The 19870-nt window shown below is 43.3% G+C and overlaps 1 pseudogene; it reads right to left on the bottom strand.

Annotated features, from left to right (window-relative positions):
• Positions 1 to 14259: 14259 nt before the first annotated feature.
• LOC144524263 (uncharacterized) lies at positions 14260 to 19271 on the bottom strand (annotated as a pseudogene).
• Positions 19272 to 19870: the final 599 nt, after the last annotated feature.

Here is a 19870-nt window from a genome sequence, read left to right as displayed (position 1 = left end):
CTAGTGTCATTTTGAGCTTCTGCCTCCTTCAAATTACCTCGAGTAAGGCTGCTGTGCAGCTTGGAAAGTGGTGTGTTTGAAGATAGTGTGTGTGTGTGTGTGTGTGTGTGTGTGTGTGTGTGTGTGTGTGTGTGTGTGTGTGTTTTACAGCAGAAAGAGACAGAAAAAGAGCGAGGAGACAGCTGGAAAACAAGGAAGATAGAGAGAAGTGACAGGGCCTGATTGAAAGGCGTCACTGACTGCAGATGAATGGATGACTGGTGTCATGTATCTAGAGCAGATACAGTATCTCCTCTCACTCTGTGTGTGTGTTTGCTGTTCTTTCTTTGCTGTTTGAAGAGTAACAGCAGGGGCTGAGGAGAAGGAGACAGAGGAACAAGGACAGTAAGTATGCAATATATAAACAGAGGTAAACTACTGCAGGAGTACATTACAACTGTGCTCTATTACCTTAAATGAATTAATAAATAAGGCTGCTTAATGATGAAAGACTTAAATGAGATACATTATAGGGCTGGTATCGTGTAGTCTGGATTCTGCACATCAGTGCAGCAAGGGGGCTGCTTAGTGAAACAGTGGATATAACATTTTATCATTTATATCACCTCTTGGGTTATGCAAGAGATGATTTAGTGCTTGTGTATGCAATATTTTGTAGTAGCTGAATAGTGTAGGGGGATAAACAGAGTTGAAACAAGACAATGTTGTACACATTCACGCAGTTGCTGGTGCAGGACAAAAAAGTGAATGTTCAAAGAAGCTTAATGTTCCGCAAAAATACTTTAATAGTGCAAATAAGGCACACAACGTTTCGGCCGACAATTTGGCTTTCCTCAGGTGTGAGGATAAACAGAGTTGACCATAGCAAAGCAATGGCACATAAAATAATTATATATATTTCTTAGCTTAGAATTATTATATCTGGGGAAAAAAGACACAGGATTTTTGTGAAGCCAGTGGCGCAGTGCAAATTGCAGTCAACTGCCCAAGGTGCCACGGGCATGATAGTATGTATAGTATGCAGCAGCATCAACAGCAGTTATATTAGCAGTACTAGTAGCAGTAGTAGTAGTAGTAGTAGTAGTAGTAGTAGTCGGATCATGATCACTTAAATGCACAATATGTAATTTTCTGCCTCTAGGGGTCTCTCAATCTAAACAATGGATGTAAATGCCGACTTTTGATGACGTCGTGAAGTTGATCATGGGATTTGTTGTCTTCAATGTTAACCACTATTCCGATTAAAATGTATCTGTTCACAGACGATTTAATGTCATAACGTTTATTCATGTTATGTCACTCTTCCCCACATAATTACGTATTTTTTTATTCTATTTGTGGCGGTAGCTGACCTGTTAGCGAGCAAGCAAGCTAACATTAGCCAGCAGCTAACACCACAACATCACAATATATTTCACGTGGATATTTTAAGCAGCGGGGAAGGGGAAAGGGTTTATTGTAATGTTACTCCCCCTCCCCTTAGATTTTAGTAGAAGCATGCCGATTGGCTCACTGACACTAAAGAGATTTACATTGAAATTGGGTATTGAATGACGAGGCATTTTTCGATACGTGATACTTTAGAGGCAATTCAGTTGGTGCATAAAGTATTGAATCCGGTACCCAGCCCTAGTTAGCACCCTGCACTGATGTTTGTGCTAGCCGGGTTCGGATTGACATCACATGTCTGCATTCTTTCACATCAGTGTAAGCTTTCCTTCTGTAGAATCCAGCCCACTTCCCTGCATCCATCCTGTCTGTCAAATGAGCCAACAGTCATTTAACCGTGAAGGAAAACTAATAACCCAGATAATCCTGTGAAATAAAAAGAACAGATTTTGTTTATCTCGTCTTGGCGGGGTGTTTGGTAGTGATGTCCTGCTTTCCCTTGTGCATTCTTTGTTCTATTGTTTGCCTGCGTGTTTATCAGGTTGCGTTGTGGGACGGGTGACAGGAAGACAAAGATAAATGGGATGTTTTGATCGCTGTTTGTGGTGCTAATGTGTTTTAGTCAGTCAAACAGTCTCTGTGGAAATGGAGTTAATGAGCACTCTTGTGTATAGGAGGAGGATTAAAGTTATTATGTTCTGTTGGGATGAATAATGCGTGTTTGTTCAGGGGGCTGCGGTGCTCTTAAAACATAGCCCCCCTCGCTCCCAGGACAGCAGTGAGTGTCACTCTGCTTCTCGTGGCTTCGGCTTTGTTGTGAGGGTGAGAATGGTATGGATGCACACATACACACACACACACACACACACACACACACACACGCACGCACACACACACACACACACACACACACACACACACACAGTGCATGGGGCACTCTTTGTGGGGACCCGTCATTGACATAATGCATTCCCTAGCCCCTTACCCTAACCTTAACCATCACAACTAAATGCCTAACCTTAACCCTTACCCTCACCCTAACCATAACCTAATTCTAACCCTAATCCTAAAACCAAGTCTTAACCCTCAAATAGCCCTTTAAAGTTGTGGGGTCCAGCATTTTGGCCCCACAAAGCTGTCCGGACCCCACAAGTATACTGCATTCCCGGTTTTTGGACCCCACAAATATAGTTAAACAAGAACACACACACACACACACACGCACACACACCTGAACATGCATGAATGAAACAACTGCAAAAAGCCTGCATTTAGTTTGGAGCACCAATTATCCCCACCATCTGGATGACTGGGACATGAAACGGCTCACACAAAAAATAACAGGTGATTTGTGGTGCTCACATCTCATTTCTTGGTATCGGACCCCCGTTAGAAGTTTTGAACCGGTACGGTCCAATATCCCCACAGTCAAACCATCATTATACTCTTTAGATCTGAGAGCTCCGCAATTTCACAAATTTCTCTCACTCTGATGAGGAGAAATGTTTTCTCTGATCAGAGCAGAGAATCATCAGTTTTGATGTTTGGGCTATTCCATTAATCTGCTGTAGCCTCACATTGTATTTCACCCACACTACCTCTTTGGTTTGCTTAATGAGCTGGATTTATTATTCACATCTCCTCATCCCAGTCTACAGTCTAATGATGCCAAAGTTGATCAATTCATACACTTTTTGAAGACATGCAGAGGCATAAATGCTGAGAAGAATGATTGATTTAGAGATCTTTCAGCTGTGACAGGAACACAGCAACACTGAAGAAGCTGTCATAGCAGCTATGAAGAAACTGTGAGCCATTGCTCAAGGCTGTCAGGTTTAGCTTTCAGGCCAAAACACAGCCTTGTAGTTATCAAGCTTCCCTGAGCACCACAATACTCCCAAAGTCTTACTGGGAACAGACTGAAACTGAAGTATCTCTAACTGGAATGAAATTGAAATATTCATAAAACATCTAGATGAAAAACTTGATTTTCCTTCTGAGTGAGTCCATGATGATCATCTGGATGTGTATCTCCAAAGCCAAATACATTTAAAGATAAAAAGAAAAGATAAAATAGAGAAAATAATATATACTTTTCATGGGAATAATGGGATATAGCTGTAGATTTGGAAAAATGGCCACTTTATCTGAGATATCTGTTGTTATATTCTGGTAATTCTTCCCAAAATTAATACTTATAGTCTCCCTCCACTCAAAAATATGTTTATGTCCCCAAAAATGTCTGACCCAGATTATATTGACTCGTATCTGTGCAACGTTTGTCACTAGAGAGGTTGTCTATATCCGCGACAATCCCCTTCTGGGATTGCTCCAGTGCCGCCGGAAATTCCACCGGATGTCCCTCTTTTCGGCCAGATGTCCGTTACCTTGGGCTTTCTTTGTGTTGTAATTTTAAAAATGAGGACTATGGTTAACCTTTTCTCAGATCTCTGCAGGGTAAATCCAGACAGCTAGCTAGACTATCTGTCCAATCTGAGTTTTCTGTTGCACGACTAAAACAATGTTTGAACGTACACATGTTCCACCAAAACAAGTTCCTTCCCGAGGCTATTTTACAGCGGCACCGTAGCGCCGTCCGCCGCTTAGCACCGCCCAAGGCAATTGTGATTGGTTTAAAGAAATGCCAATAAACCAGAGCTTGTTTTTCTCCCATCCCGGAATGCTGTGTGGACTAGCCAGACTGCAGTGCTGTGGAGGAAGGTCTGGGAATGCGAGACTACGAGAGTGGTGTTTTCACATTCCTCTACTGCAGGGGGAGATGTCTGCGCACTTCCCTGGAATCTGAGATTGGTGGGCCACATCTGAAATTTCTCAATGAGGGTAACAAACAGATGTGCTTCCAGCCCCTTTTCAGAGTTCTTTTTTTTTTTTTTTTACTTTTTATGTCAGAAAACAAAATGAATACTCATAGCAGAGTATTAATCATAATTTAAAACTGTCTTGAGGGGGATTTTAATAGAAAATGTCGGGCCCCTTTTCAAATAGATACTATGTTTTTTGGTAAATAAACATTCATATTTTTAACTGCCACATGATTATCATACTAATTTATTTATTTAGGTATTTTAATGCATCTAATTTAGAGTTATTTGAAGGGCCTGAGAGAAAGTTGTGTAAAGCCCCTCTTTAGTCATTTTCTTTCCTCTTTTTCATTTTTCTTTTTTTCCACTTTGCTGCACCTGAAAGCATCTCAGAAAAGTGGTAGTGTAACCGTAATGGCTAGCTGACATACGGAACCGGAAACACATTTTCCCGTAATTGGAGTAAACTTTTCTTTTACTGTAATTAAAATTGAAACAATATAATATACAAACATTTACTTTTAGAGTTATACATATAAACCAATTCCCGTATTGCATAGTAACAAAGAAGATTAAACAAACATGACACATAAGACACTACAGATAGAAACAAAATAAAAAAAACAGAGTCAATTTTGAAAGAGTACATATGTATATATTAAAAAAGAATAACGATAAAAACAAAAGTGCACAACAATGGAACAATTATATATACTGTACATACTTACTGTAAATTGAAAAGAGAAAGAAAAAACAAGAAAATACAACAAAAAAGACACTACAACACCGGTCAGTAATAGAATAGAGAGCGAAAAAAGCGCCTTAAAGGCATACCAAACCCAGTCTACGGAAAGCCTTTCCAGTCCCTATTCAGCCACATTGTACCGAATTTGGTTGCAGTTCCACGGGGGGTGATCGTAGGCAAGTGCAAAACGAATGGGACTCTATGGAGCTAGACGGCTAAATTTGTCTCTTTCGCCTGATTGTGGATTTTGAGGGGTATAGCTCAATAGAGTCCAATTCATTTTGCATTGGCCTGTGAGCGCCCCATATATGGAACTCTGGTGGAACTGCAACCAGTTCAGAAGCCGGAAGTAAAGAGAGAATGGAACTTCTTCCCTTATTAGAAATTCTTTGGGCATACTATGTAACTTTTCCCTCTTCGGTATCCCTACAGGTTGTCTCATTGGAACTACAGCTCGCATGGCTGTAGTTCCAATGAGACAACCTGTAGGGGGACTGAAGAGGGAAAAGTTACATTGTATGCCTTTAACAACCGCTGCTACCTGTCAACTTGTCAGACATAAAACCAGGACGAAGGCGCTTGGAGGTCAAAGGTCAGTTTGGAATAACAATGAAGCTTAGTCTCTTGACTAAATGGAAAAACGGGCCCCATATTCTTCAGCATTTGTTAGAGGAACCATGCAGTGAAAACCTGATGGCTGCCCTGGTTTTTGAATTAATGAGCCCCTACCATGCACTAATTTGAGCAACAGTAGACTATATTCGGAAGACCCATTTCCTTTTATGTTTCATATCTAACTCATATTACGACTGCTCTGGAGTGTAGCACATTATTTTATTGTTTGTAATTTGACACTTACCAGTCAAATGAGTCCTTATGTCTGTTACTATACCAGGGTTTTCCCTGGGTTTTTAAGAGTGCTTAGGTGCACATGACAACATATGCGCATTTGCATATTAGTGACGTCATCATGCAATTATTTGCATACAATTTAGTGGTTGTCTGTTGCAGCAAGGGACAGATTGCTAAGGCAAAATTTGGAGGAAGCAGCATGTCACTAAAAGTAGAATAGCTGGTCCACCTTAAAGCCAGCCCACCTTAAGTCAGTGAACCTGTGCTGAAGTTGTCTAGCTCCGTGGCTAACCCATTTACTTTAACCAAGGGGGTAAGCTTCGCTTCAGAGCTCGAACCTCCTATGGCGCCATTTTGATGCTACAAAACGATCACCCGACGTTAGCATTCCATTGACTGCCATTCATTTTGACGTCACTTTGACAGCGAATAACTTTACATCTGAAGCGTTTAAAGACTATTTGTCCGTTGTTTATTTCTAAAGAAACACAACAATGTATAAAAGGCTCCATTACCTTGTACCTCACGTTATGGCTCCGTAGCAGACGTTTTTGTAAAAATAGGCTAACGATTGTGTCATAACCACGCGACTTACTGTCGCATAGTAGAGGAATTACCGTACAGTACAGGAGAAGCACGCAGGCAGTTTGGACTTACTTTAGCTGTTTAAGTTTAATTACTAATGTTAACTAGCATTTTAGTTAGCAATAATTAGCCTGTGTCCATGATATCTCCTTACATATACCTACACTCTCCATCTCTGCAAGATTGGGAATTGAGATTTCTTTTGGCACAGCTACCAGAAGACTTACAACTTTCAGACAGGTTGCTCACGTCACATTTACGTCGTCTCTCTCAGTTGGAGGCTGCGCAGTAACGCTCAGCGCTCACCGGAAAACTGCTTCTAATATCCTTCACTGGTCTCCGTCCAGAGAAACGGGATCTGTTGGTCCATTCTTATATACTGTCTATGACTTTAACCAGCAGCTAACAAGCAAGACACAGGAACTTGGCTTGGGTCTTTAGGAGTTTTAGCATTTATTCACCGACAGACATGGGCGATTTTAGATCCTTTTTAGGGTGGCTCAAGCCCATTGGAGGTGGTTGTGCCAGACTCCCACCTTTGGCTGAGTCTCTATCTGATCTGTCAGAGGGAGAGCAGGAGTGTGGTTGTGAAGTTTAAAGTAGTCCCCAGAGAAGAAGTTGGTAATTTCACGCCGCAGATTAGAACCCAAATTGAAACGTAAGCAACTAAAATTGTTGAATGTTAGAACATTATGTTAGAACATTGTGTCAAATTGGTCGTTATTACTGTGACTTATAAAGGGGTCAGGTTTAGTTCCATCATAATGTCAAAAAACGTTAACTGACGTTGTTGTTCAGTAGCTACCTCAGAGATTATCAGATAATGAAATTACTGATTTAGAAGGGGGGCTTAACACTTTTGCAAGGCACTGTATCCGTGTCACATTCTCATTAGGGGCTGAGCCCCCCTAAATGTCTAATCGCCCCTGCAGACAGATAAACTGTAAACAGACTGCGCTGCAACGTTCACTGCGATAACTTTACTGCTACTTCATACTCATCAACAAACACACCTCCCTCTCTCTTTTTCCCTTTCTCTCTCCAACGCGCACTCGTAAACGAGACAGCTGGAGCAGCCGCTCTGAGCTCAACACGCATATTTTTTGAGTGTCTGTGTGGCTGTGACACTGTTTCTGCCGCTGTGTACGTGAACAATCATCAAGGCACGTGTGTGCTGAAGACCATGAGCGGACGCCCGTCGCATTCGTTGGCTCCCTGGATGTATAATAATAACGGTCGGCTCATTGTCCAAATGCTCTCCACATTGTTTTTACGTTCATATGCTTAGGCGGTGCGTAAAAACACTTAGGCGCTGCATTTAAGCCGTATAATGCCAGGGAAAAACCTGCTATACTAAAAATATAACAGAAAATGTGATTCACTTATAATTAGTTTTCGCTGTTGTAGCTTTAAAGAAAGTTGAATTTCTCTGGTTGTGACAATTCCCATTACACTAAAAACAGGGAGTTTGAACTAGTCAACACTTTTATTGGGTGTATCAAAATAGTAATAGGAGAATATAGAAGGAATAAAAACATACTAAAGCAGTTTGGGAATGCATTAGATTAAAAAACATATGAGGAGTCAGACATAAGTAAACATAGGAGCTGCCAAATATCTATTCCAAAGTTGTAGGGGGAGCTCTATAGAGAAACCTGTGAGCAAAAAGCGAGAAAACAGCAAAGAAATTGCCAAAACTGCATGGCGCCCCTTTAAATAAATATCGTAACGTCATAAATAAATATTTTTGGTTTTAATTTCCTCCGAGACAGTTTAGAACCTAATAGAAAATCTTTGGTTTTGGTATGACTTGGATGCTACATTATATGATCGTACATGTACTGTTTACGTCAGTGTTTTGCTTTATGCTGTGTGTGCGACATGGTGCGTGGCTCTGGCATCCAAGCTCTGCCACAAAATCAGTAAGTTGTTAGAAAAGACAACAAAAACGTCTCACACCGTGCTACCTAACCAAGCTAACGTTAGCTTGTCGCCTGACGTGCGAGTCAGTCACACTATGGCGAGCGCAAATGAAACAATGGGTCTGGAAGACCCGCTTGCAGTTTCCTGGTCAGATACAACAGCAACGGAGAGAGAGTTAAAGGGATATTTCACCGTAGGAAAGACGAATATATCTTTCAATTGGGTCACTTATGTAGTAGAAAAATTAATTTTCTTTAGAAATTGGTGTCTTCTAGCCAAGATAAGCCAGAAAATTTGTTTTTGGCTCATATGGATGAAAGACACCAAATCCCAGAATGCACTTGCTTCGCCGCTTTAGAGTCCACTCCCAAGCCACGCCTGCCATTTACAGACAGACAGACAGTGAGGCAGCATTCAACTCAACTCAAGTGTGTTTTATTGTCATTTCAACCATATACACGAAACGTTTCACAGTGGCTCAAGTGGTGTTATACATTTAAAATATATAAAAACGACATTATATAAAAACGACACACGAAACAGGCTACATTTAGTGCACACACATTATAGGCTCTGTAAAGTTCAGCTAAAGCATACTAGCATTAGCACTTGGTGGGCTGTAAACACAGAGTATAAACACAGCCGTAAATTTGCGTGGAATGTAGAATGGTTGACATTTAACAGTCACAAACTACAATAGCAGTTAACAGTTAGTTGGATACAAATCACCCCATTTCTGCACCAGTCCGTGTTAACACAGCCCACCTCCACTAGTCTTACCAGACGACAGAGCAGCAGGTCTGGTAGCTAGATAGTCCGGTACACTGTTGTTCAGCCATGTTTCCACAACAACAAAAACACAGCAGTCTCTGAACTCGCGTTGAAGTTGGATGTAGTCCATTTTGTTGTCTAATGAGCAGACACTTGCAAGCAGGATTGATGGAACAGGTGGCTGGCTAGCGTTAGCTTTCCACCTAGCTGCTTTCCACTCCTGCATACCGCTGTCGAGGTCCCTTTCCCCGGCTAGCAGCAGGTGAAACTCACGTAGTGTGTCAAGTATTCCGTCTGTAATAAAGTGTCCTGCATATTCTCCGATCTGTACCAATGTATCCCGGTGGTACACATGTGCAGTAGTTTGAATGCTCATAATTGTTGTAAAAGTTTTCTGATGAAAAGACGGAGCCAGTTTAGCAAAGCTTCAAGATGGCTGACACTTGGCTCTGCTCGGCTAGCATCGGCCAGTGACCCACCCCCCTATGGGCGGGTTGAAAACATGCGGAACTAGCTGGCTGTAGTCCATAGACTCTGGGCAAAAATGCCTCCGATGACGCTAAATGACGATTTTTGCGTCATCAGAGGCTTTTTTCCAGACACACAATACAGAGAAGTCTTGTCTCAGGGGGACATGAGGGAGGAAAGCACTGTCATTCAAAAATACTACCGGGTTTCTACTGATACAAAGCTTAATGCTAAATCGGTGAAGTATCCCTTTAAGTATAAGACGAGGACGGTGTTGGAGTATGAGGGGCCGTCTGGGACATTATTCACAATTACCTCACACACATACTCACACACTAATGAAACACTCTATACACTACTGAAATGCTCTCATATACCCTACTGAAAAGCTCTCAAATACACTACTGAAACGCTCTCATATACCCTACTGAAACGCTCTCATATCCACTTCTGAGACGCTCTCATTTACACTACTAAAATGCTCTCGTATACTACTGAAACACTCATATAAACTACTGAAACGCTAGGATTTTGCTTTCAATGGTGTATATGAGAGCGTTTCAGTATTGTGTGAATTGGCGTCGCTCTACCGTTGTAGGGTATGTGAATGGAAACACATCCAACATGCTATTGCATCTAAGATGGCGCCGCAGACGGTCGACTCGGTGTGTCTGTGCGCATTGTTTTGTTTTGTTTTGTGTTTTAACTTTGTTTTTTGCGATGGTACCTGGATCTCTTTCTCCAGAGAAGAGCTCTTGAACATCAGGGGAACAACGGCAGAGGATTTATTTCCTACTTTTCTTCTTCCTACACTGGAAATTTTGGACATTCTAGTCAAAGGTGCGCTCACCTTTGCTCAAGCAGCGAAACGTCGGAGGAGAGGGAAACGGCTGGTGCGTCTCCGCCAGCGAGGATTACGCACACGGTTACCGGGCATATTTCTCTCTAACGTGCATTCACTGCCCAACAAACTGGAAGAATTACAACTGCTGTTGGGGGGAAACAGGGACTTTTCTTCATCTACTGTTTTGTGCTTCACGGAGACGTGGCTCTGTGGATTAATACCGGACTCTGCGCTGCAGCTGGCAGGCTTCCAACTCTACAGAGTGGACAGAGACACGGACCTCTCCGGCAAAACTAAAGGTGGAGGAATCTGTTTCTACATCAACAGCGGTTGGTGCAACGACGTGACAGTGATCCAGCAGCATTGTTCTCCTGACCTGGAATCTTTCATCATAAACTGTAAGCCTTTTTATTCACCCCATGAGTTCCATTCATTCATTCTGGTCGGTGTTTACATTCCGCCGCAGGCCAACGTGCGGGTCGCACAGCGCATGCTTGCCGACCAGATACTGTGTGTGGAGCGGACCAACCTGGACTCCCTAGTTATTGTCCTTGGAGACTTTAACAAAGGAAACCTCACTCATTTACTACCTAAATATAGACAGCATATTAAATGCCCGACCAGAGAGGAGAACATTCTGGATCACTGTTACACCACAGTCAGGGATGCTTATCACACCGTCCCCCGTGTCTGACCACGTCATGGTCCACCTGATCCCCGCCTACAGGCAGAAACTTAAGCTTTGCAAACCTGTAGTGAGGACATCAAGGAAGTGGACCAGTGTAGCTGTGGAGCATCTCCAGACGTGTTTGGACTCTACTGACTGGGATGTGTTCAGGACTGCTACCAACAGTCTGGATGAGTACACAGAGGCTGTGACGTCATACATCAGCTTCTGTGAGGACTGCTGTGTTCCATCATGCACCAGGATGAGTTTCAACAATGACAAACCCTGGTTCACAGCCAAACTCAGAAGGTTAAGGTTGGATAAGGCACAGGCGTTCAGGAGTGGGGACAAAAACAGACTTAAAGAAGCAAAGTACAAGTTTAGCAAGGCGGTGAAAGAGGTACTCTGAGAAACTCCAAAACCAGTTCTCAGCGAACGACTCTGGCTTCTGTCTGGAGAGGGCTCAAACAGATCACCAGCTTCAAGCCCAAAGTCTCCCATTCCACCAACGACTGACGCCTAGCCAACGACCTTAACGAGTTCTACTGTCGCTTTGATGGACAATGGGTCTGTCCTGTAACCATCCCCCTCAACACCTCCCAACAAAGGGTCTTCCCTGATACCATCCCCCGCGACACCTCCCAACAGCTCCAGCTACAATGCATCACCTCCACCTCCCCTACCTTAAAGGTCCCCCCCTCCACCTCCCCACCCACCTCAGTGACGACTCTCTCCATCAATGAGGAAGACGTCAACAGACTGTTCAGGAGACAGAACCCCAGGAAAGCTGCTGGACTGGATGCTGTCTCCCCATCCAGCTTGAAGCACTGCGCTGACCAGCTGTCTCCAGTGTTCACAGACATTTTCAACACCTCACTGGAGACATGCCACGTGCCAGCCTGCTTCAAGTCCTCAACAATCACCCCTGTTCCCAAGAAGCCAAGGACCACAGGACTTAACGACTACAGACCCGTCGCCCTGACCTCTGTGGTTATGAAGTCCTTTGAGCTCCTTGTGCTTTCTCACCTCAAAGCCATCACCGACCCCCTCCTGGACCCCCTGCAGTTTGCATACAGAGCCAATAGGTCTGTAGACGATGCAGTCAACCTGGCCCTACACTACATCCTCCGGCACCTGGACTCCGCAGGAACCTACGCCACGATCCTGTTTGTGGACTTCAGCTCTGCCTTTAACACCATAATCCCGGCTCTGCTTCAGGAGAAACTCTCCCAGCTTGGTGTGCCTGACTCCACCTGCAGGTGGATGACTGACTTCCTGTCTGACAGGAAGAAGCATGTGAAGCTGGGGAAAGACATCTCCGACTCACAGACCATCAGCACCGGATCCCCTCAGGGCTGTGTTCTTTCTCCTCTGTTCTTCTTCCTGTACACCAACAGCTGCACTTCCAGTCACCAGTCTGTCAAGCTTCTGAAGTTCGCCGACGACACCTCCCTCATCGGACTCATCTCTGATGGTGAAGAGTCCGCCTACTGGTGGGAGGCTGACCACCTGGTGAAGTGGTGCAAGCAAAACAATCTAGAGCACAATGCTCTAAATACAGTGGAGATGGTTGTGGACTTCAGGAAGAATTCAGCCCTACCTGCCCCCATCACCCTCTGTGACTCCACAATTAACATTGTGGAGTCTTTCCGCTTCCTGGGAACTATCATCTCCCAGGACCTCAAGTGGGAGCTGAACATCAGCTCCCTCGTCAAGAAAGCACAACAGAGGATGTACTTCCTGCGGCAGCTGAAGAAATTCAACCTGCCAAAGACAATGATGGTGCACTTCTACACAGCCATTATTGAGTCCATCCTCACATCCTCCATCACCATCTGGTACGCTGCTAGCACAGCCAAGGACAAGGGCAGACTGCAGCGTGTCATTCGGTCAGCTGAGAAGGTGATTGGCTGCAATCTGCCGCCGCTCCAGGACCTTTACGCCACCAGGACTCTGAAGCGTGCTGAAAAGATTGTGGCTGACCCCTCCCACCCCGGCAACAAACTCTTTGAGACACTCCCCTCTGGCAGGAGGCTGAGGTCCATCAGGATCAAAACCTCACGTCACAAGGACAGTTTTTTCCCTCTGCCACTAGCCTTATTAACAAGGCCCGGAAACCACCCTGACTCTCTCCACACCCCACCTCTGGCTCTATATGCCATTGTACTTAATCTGCTCTTTTTATCTTAATTCTTACTCTCTTATTTTTAATACATTCTGTGTGTGTGTATATATATATATATATATATATATATATATATATATATATATATATATATATTTATACTTATATTGTTTGTTCTGTTTAACCTGTTTAACTTATTTTAGAGAATGTGTGACATGCACCTACAACACCAAAACAAATTTCTTGTATGTGTAAAAAATGTACTTGGCAATAAAGCTTTTCTGATTCTGATTCTGAAATTCAATGGCATCAGGAAAAAACTAAACGGAGCCCAACTCCTTATCTCTGCTGCTTTCAAGCAGCTTTTAGACGCAAAAGCAGAACAGGATGAAACAATCACTGAAGCAATTGGTATTTACATATACATTGGCATATTTTATTACATCCCATTAAATATTTATCTAGCCACGGTGGAACTAATTGTAACACCTTCCTAGTTTCATTTTTTAATTATTTTATTTATTTATTTTTAGTTTCATAGCATAATTTCAATTAAATTCAATTAAATTTTATTTATAGTATCAAATCATAACAAGAATTATCTCAGGACACTTTACAGATAGAGTTGGTCTAGACCACACTCTATAATTTAGAAAGACACAACAATTTCAGTAATTCCCCCAAGAGTAAGCATTTAGTTCATGGCGAGGAAAAACTCCTTTTACGAAGAAACCTCGGTGATGAGAAAAACTTCTTTTAGGGAGAAACTTTGGACAGACCAAGGCTCTTGGTAGGTCTGACGGTGCCAGTTGGGGGTGTGATGAACAGTGCCAATAATAGTCACAATAAAGATAATGGAACAATGACCAGAAATAGTAGTTGTAGTAGTTCATGGCATAGCAGGGCACTGCAGGGCGTTACAGGACCTCTACTTTGATTATATCATCATGATTATATGGTAGATTAATCTGACGACTATGAAGAGAAGCAAAGAAGAGGGGGAGTGACGCTTCTGCAGACACACACACTCCCCCACCGGTTTGGCTGAACGCTGCAACTCCTCACTCCCTAAATATAAGCTTTATTGAAAAGGAGAGTTTTAAGTTTATTCTTAAATGTGGTGACGGTGTCTGCCTCCTGGACCCAGACTGGGAGCTGGTTCCACAGGAGAGGAGCCTGATAGCTGAAGGCTCTGGCTTCCATTTTACTTTTAGAGACTCTAGGAACCACAAGTAACTCTGCATTCTGGGAGCGCAGTGCTCTAGTGGGACAATAAGGTACGATGAGCTCTTCAATATATGATGGTGCTTGACCATTTAGAGCTTTGTAGGTCAGGAGAAGGACTTTAAATTCCATCCTGGATTTTACAGGAAGCCAATGCAGAGAAGCTAATACAGGAGAAAAATTCTCTCTTTTCTTAGTTCTTGTCAGAACAAGTGCTGCAGCATTCTGGATCGAATGCATGGACTAGTTTTTCAGCATCGTTTTGACACAGGATGTGCCTAATTTTGACAATGTTACGAAGATGAAAAAAGGCTGTTCTTGAGGTTTGTTTTAAGTGGGTGTTAAAGGATATATCCTGATCAAAAATAACTCCTAGATTTAGTAGTGCTGGAGGCCATGGCAATACCATCCAGAGTAACTATATCTTTAGATAATGAGGTTCGGAGGTGTTTAGAGCCCAGCACAATAACTTCAGTTTTGTTTGAGTTTAACATCAGAAAATTGTAGGTCATCCATGGTTTTATATCTTTATTGATCCTTTTGGGATGACTCCCGCAAGGAAATTAGATTTCCAGCAGCAGATTTTAGCAGCATATAAAACACTCTTTAAATAAAGAGGTATAAAAAATTAAAAAAAAATACAGTATAGAAAAAATACAGTATAAGAATAACAATGACAATAAACTTTTAGCTAAATATTTTTTACAAAAATTGTAAACAACAATAAACTACAGATAAATAAAGATAAATATATAGATATATAGGACTATGTATGGTATTTTGTTATTGTACAGTTAATAAATAAATGACATTTAGCATAAATTCGCAGTTAAGTGCAGTTAGAGTGTCCAGGTATGAATGTGAGTAGATTATTAATTTATTGCACAGTGAATGAGTGAGTGGCTACCACTCCTTCCCTTCCTTCCTGTTCTGTTCTGTCCTCTTTACCCTATTTATTCTATTTCCTCCTCCCCCCGAGTGAGGAGTTGTAGAATATGTTGGCATGAGGGACAAAGGAGTTCTTGAGTCTGTTGGTCCTACACTTGGGAAGGAGCAGCCTTCCACTGAACTGGTTGCTGATGACGGTGTGCAGGGGGTGGCTGGCATTGTCAGTAATGTCCAGCAGTTTGTCCAGTGTCCTCCTCTCTGCCACCGTCACCAGTGAGTCCAGCTTCATGCCGACCACAGAGCCGGCCCACCTGATCAGTTTATCCAGTCTGGAGGTGTCCTTCTTGGATATGCAGATCCAGTGCTGCTTACCACAGTGTCAGACGTGGTGTCCTTCAGCCTGACGTACTGTGGCCTGTCAGTGAGGTAATCCTTGATCCAGTCGGATGGTATTGAAGGCACTGGAGAAGTCCAAGAAAAGGATCCTCACTGTGCTGCTTCCCTTATCCAGATGGGAGTGGACTCAGTGTAGCATGTAGAGGATGGCATCCTCCACACTAACATTTGGCTGGTACGCAAACTGCAGCCGGTCCTGGGCGTGTTGTATCTGAGGTCTGAGGAGGCTGAGGAAGAGCGTCTTCATCTTCATCAGGTGTGAAGTGAGTGCCACCGGTCGGAAGTCGTTCAGCTCGCTGGGCCTGTTCTTCTTGGGAACCGGAACGATGCAGGCTGTCTTCCAGAGGGTGGGCACTCTCCCTAGCTGTAGGCTAAGGTTGAAGATCCGTTGTAGTGGTTCCCCCAGTTCTGCAGCGCAGGTCTTTAGTAGTCTCGGACACACTTTAGCCGGGCCTGCTGCTTTCCTGGGCCGGAGCTTCCTCAGCTGTCCTCTGACCTGGTCTGTGGTGATGTGAGGCAGGGATTGTGTTGAGGTGGGGGGGGGGGAGGGGGGGATTGTGGTGTCAGGGGGGAGTTGTGTAGAGGGAAGAAGGCGAGATGGCTGCGGTGGGGGTGGGGGGGGGGGGGACAAGGACAAGGGCTGGTTAAACCTGTTGAAGAAGTCATTCAGCTCATTCACCCTCTCCATTGTCCCCCCTGTAGCTCTGGTCTTTGTGTTGTGACCTGTGATGGTCCTCACATCTTCCCAGACCTCCCTCATGTTGTTCTCCCTCAGCTTCTGCTCCACCTTTTTCCTGTAGCTGTCCTTAGCTTCCCTCACACAGTGTTTCACCACCTGCTGTGCTGCCTTCATGGCCTCCCTGTCCCTGCTCCTGAAGGCAGCCTTCTTCTTGTTGAGGACAGCCTTGACTACCCGCGTTACCCATGGCCTGTTATTAGGGTAACAGCGGAGTCTTGATGGGGGAGACCACGGATGTCATCCCCTCTATGTCCTCACCATGAGGGTTGATCAGCACATCCCAGTTTGTGGTGTTGTAACAGTCTCTCAGGGCACTTTCCATCTCAGGGGACCATCTCCTGATGGTGCGAGTTGTCACCGGCTGTTGTTGGACCAGGGGAGTGTACAGTGGCTGTAGGTGAACCAGGTTGTTGGCTCTGTATGCATCCCTCACATTAGCATACAGGAGATCAATTGTCCTGTTGTTTCTCGTAGGACAGTCTACAACCTGGTGAAAAACAGCCAAAAAACAGCCAAAGTAGAATCATCCAAAGTTGCATGATTAATGCATGCTTGAAGTTTAGCTAACTGACTGGTGTCATCTGGCTTGATTGATAAGTATAATTGGGTGTCATCCGCATAACAATGAAAGTTAATTGAGTGTTTCCTAATAATATTGCCTAGAGGAAGCATATATAAGGAGAATAGAATTGGTCCAAGCACTGCGCCTTCTGGAATGCCATGGCTAACTTTAGTGTACCTGGAGGATTTATCGTTAACATTAACAAATTGAGATTTTGGCGTTGATCAGAGAAATAGGACTTAAACCAGCTTAGTGCGATTCCTTTAATGCCAACTAAATGTTCCAGTCTCTGTAACAGGATGGTATGGTCAATAGTGTTGAATGCAGCACTAAGATCTAATAAGACAAGTACGGAGACAAGTCCTTTGTCTGAAGCAGTTAGAAGGTCGTTAGTAATTTTCACCAGTGCCGTCTCTGTGCTATGATGCATTCTAAATCCTGACTGAGAGTCCTCAAATAAACTATTGCTATGCAGAAAATCACATAACTGATTAGCGACTACCTTCTCAAGGATCTTGGAGAGAAAGGGAAAGTTAGATATAGGTCTATAGTTGGCTAAGACCTCAGGATCGAGGGTGGGTTTTTTCAGAAGAGGTTTTATCACAGGTACTTTAAATGACTGTGGTACATAACCTGTTAATAAAGACATATTGATCATATCTAGTAATGAAGTGTTAATCCAGCTGCGGTGCAAGGTTAAGGACCACCACCACCAGGAGAATCAGACAGAAAGAGTGGAAATGTGGAAAGGGAGCACAGGAGGATTTTCTCTCCTCTTTTATTCGCTCATGTCTTGATGCATGACAAAAACTGAATGAAACCTGCAAAAATAAACAAAGTAGCAATTCATAAAAGAAAACCATTAAGCTAAATTACAACCGTGTGGAATTTCAGGCGTTACTGCATATTGGCTATGGCTTCCCATTTGTCTAGACGCCCCAACAGTGGGCTCTCATTTACACATCTGTATTATACACAAAAACATTCCCCTGTTGAAATAGATTTTCAACACAGTAAATCTGTGGTGGTAAAAACAGAGAGAAAAAGAAGCGATTTTTCTAAGGTAAATTATGAGTGTCAATCTGGGAACTGGACTATATTTGCAATTCAAAAGATGGATTTATTCAATAAACGCTGCTTTATTTTGTCCACAGGGAATCACTTCAGTCAATCACTTTGGAGACCATCATTTGGAAAGGGAAGGAAATATCAATATGAGTAACACAGCACTGAAGAGTCAGCAGAGCTGCTTCCGCCTCATTCTAAAAATATACAGTAAAACAGAAGAGAAAGTTTATAAAGAGTAGCTGCAGAAGGGAAAACTGAGACGAGAGAGATGAGAGCGGGGTGAGGGTGTGAGATAGAATAAAAGTGAAGCAGTCAAGGACAACTAAACCTATAAATCTAAGGTGCAGAAAATTATTGTATCAGTCTCACAGAGAGGCTAGAGACAACAGCAGGTTGATCTTTGGGCCGCGGATGGACAAATATAAGAAAAATTGGATTAGCAGTAGGCATTGTCATGGACCATATAGTCTCGCATTGCCAGACCTTCCTCCACCGACCTCGGGAGGAAGGTCTGGCTAGTCCACACAACATTCTCGGGTGGTTTATCGGCATTTCTTTAAATCAATCACAATCGTCTTGGGCGGTGCTAAGCGCTGGACGCAATGACGGTGCCTCTGCAAAACAGCCTTGGGAAGGAACTTGTTTTGGTGGAACATGTGTACGTTCAAAAGTTGTTTAAGTCGTGCAACAGAAAACTCAGATTGGACAGATAGTCTAGCTAGCTGTCTGGATTTACCCTGCAGAGATCTGAGGAGCAGTTAACCATAGTCCTCATAAATCCACCGGAGTTTAAAATGCCAACACAAAGAAAGCGGAAGGTGTGGGACATCCGGCCAAAAATTAGGGACATCCAGCGGAATTTCCGGCGGCACCTGAACAATCCCGGAAATGAAACATTGTTGATATAGACTATGGACCATATCCATCCATCCTAGGGCCAGGTAGAAGCAGGTTAAGTAAGGTAGCCCAGACACCCTTTTCCCAACCCCGTTCTCCAGCTTCTCCAGGGGGATCCTAAAGTGTTCCAGGCAAATTGGAGATGTAATCCTGTCAGTACCGTTACCTTGCTGGGGTGGGACACAGATGTTGTCCGTACCGTTACCTGTTGGAACACAGATGTTGTCAGTACCGTTACCTGTTGGAACACAGATGTTGTCAGTACTGTTACCTGCTGGGTTGGGACACAGATGTCGTCCGTACCATTACCTGTCGGGACACAGATGTCGTCCGTACCGTTACCTGTCGGGACACAGATGTCAACGCTCTGGGTCAGGACGTACGTTTATTAATAATAATAATAATAATAATAATAATAATAATTATAACTTCATATAGTGCCTTTCATGAAAACCAAGGAAACTTTACATAATTACTGTGGCTAAGCTAAATGAGGTTGTAGGCTGTGGTACACAGGTGGTTTTTGCTGCTGAATATTTAGAGATCCGAGGTCTCACCTATTTTAGTCTCGTGACGTGCGGTTCGCAGCAAAAATAGAAAGTGAAATTATCTTTTGACAGCTATGACTGTCATGTAAATATTATGTTACACAAGTGTTTCTGTGTACATAATCTAAACCTTTTCTGTCAAATATAAATTACATTTATAATGAAAGAAATCAAACATTATATTATTTATGGCCAGTTTTTTTAGGCAAACTCAATGTAGAAAGGCGGGCAGCGCTTTAGCAGCGCCATTTCAACTTTAAAATAGGACAATGTTGTGTTTACAACTGGTTGTGCCTCCCCAAGTCTAAAAAATGCGGGATACCCGTATCATTCCCATATCAGCCTAGGCCTCGAAGC

This window comes from Sander vitreus, chromosome 10, assembly GCF_031162955.1.
Source record: "Sander vitreus isolate 19-12246 chromosome 10, sanVit1, whole genome shotgun sequence".
Taxonomy (NCBI): domain Eukaryota; kingdom Metazoa; phylum Chordata; class Actinopteri; order Perciformes; family Percidae; genus Sander; species Sander vitreus.
The sequence above is the reverse complement of the archived record's forward strand: the minus strand, read 5'-3'. Positions and strand labels throughout refer to the sequence as shown.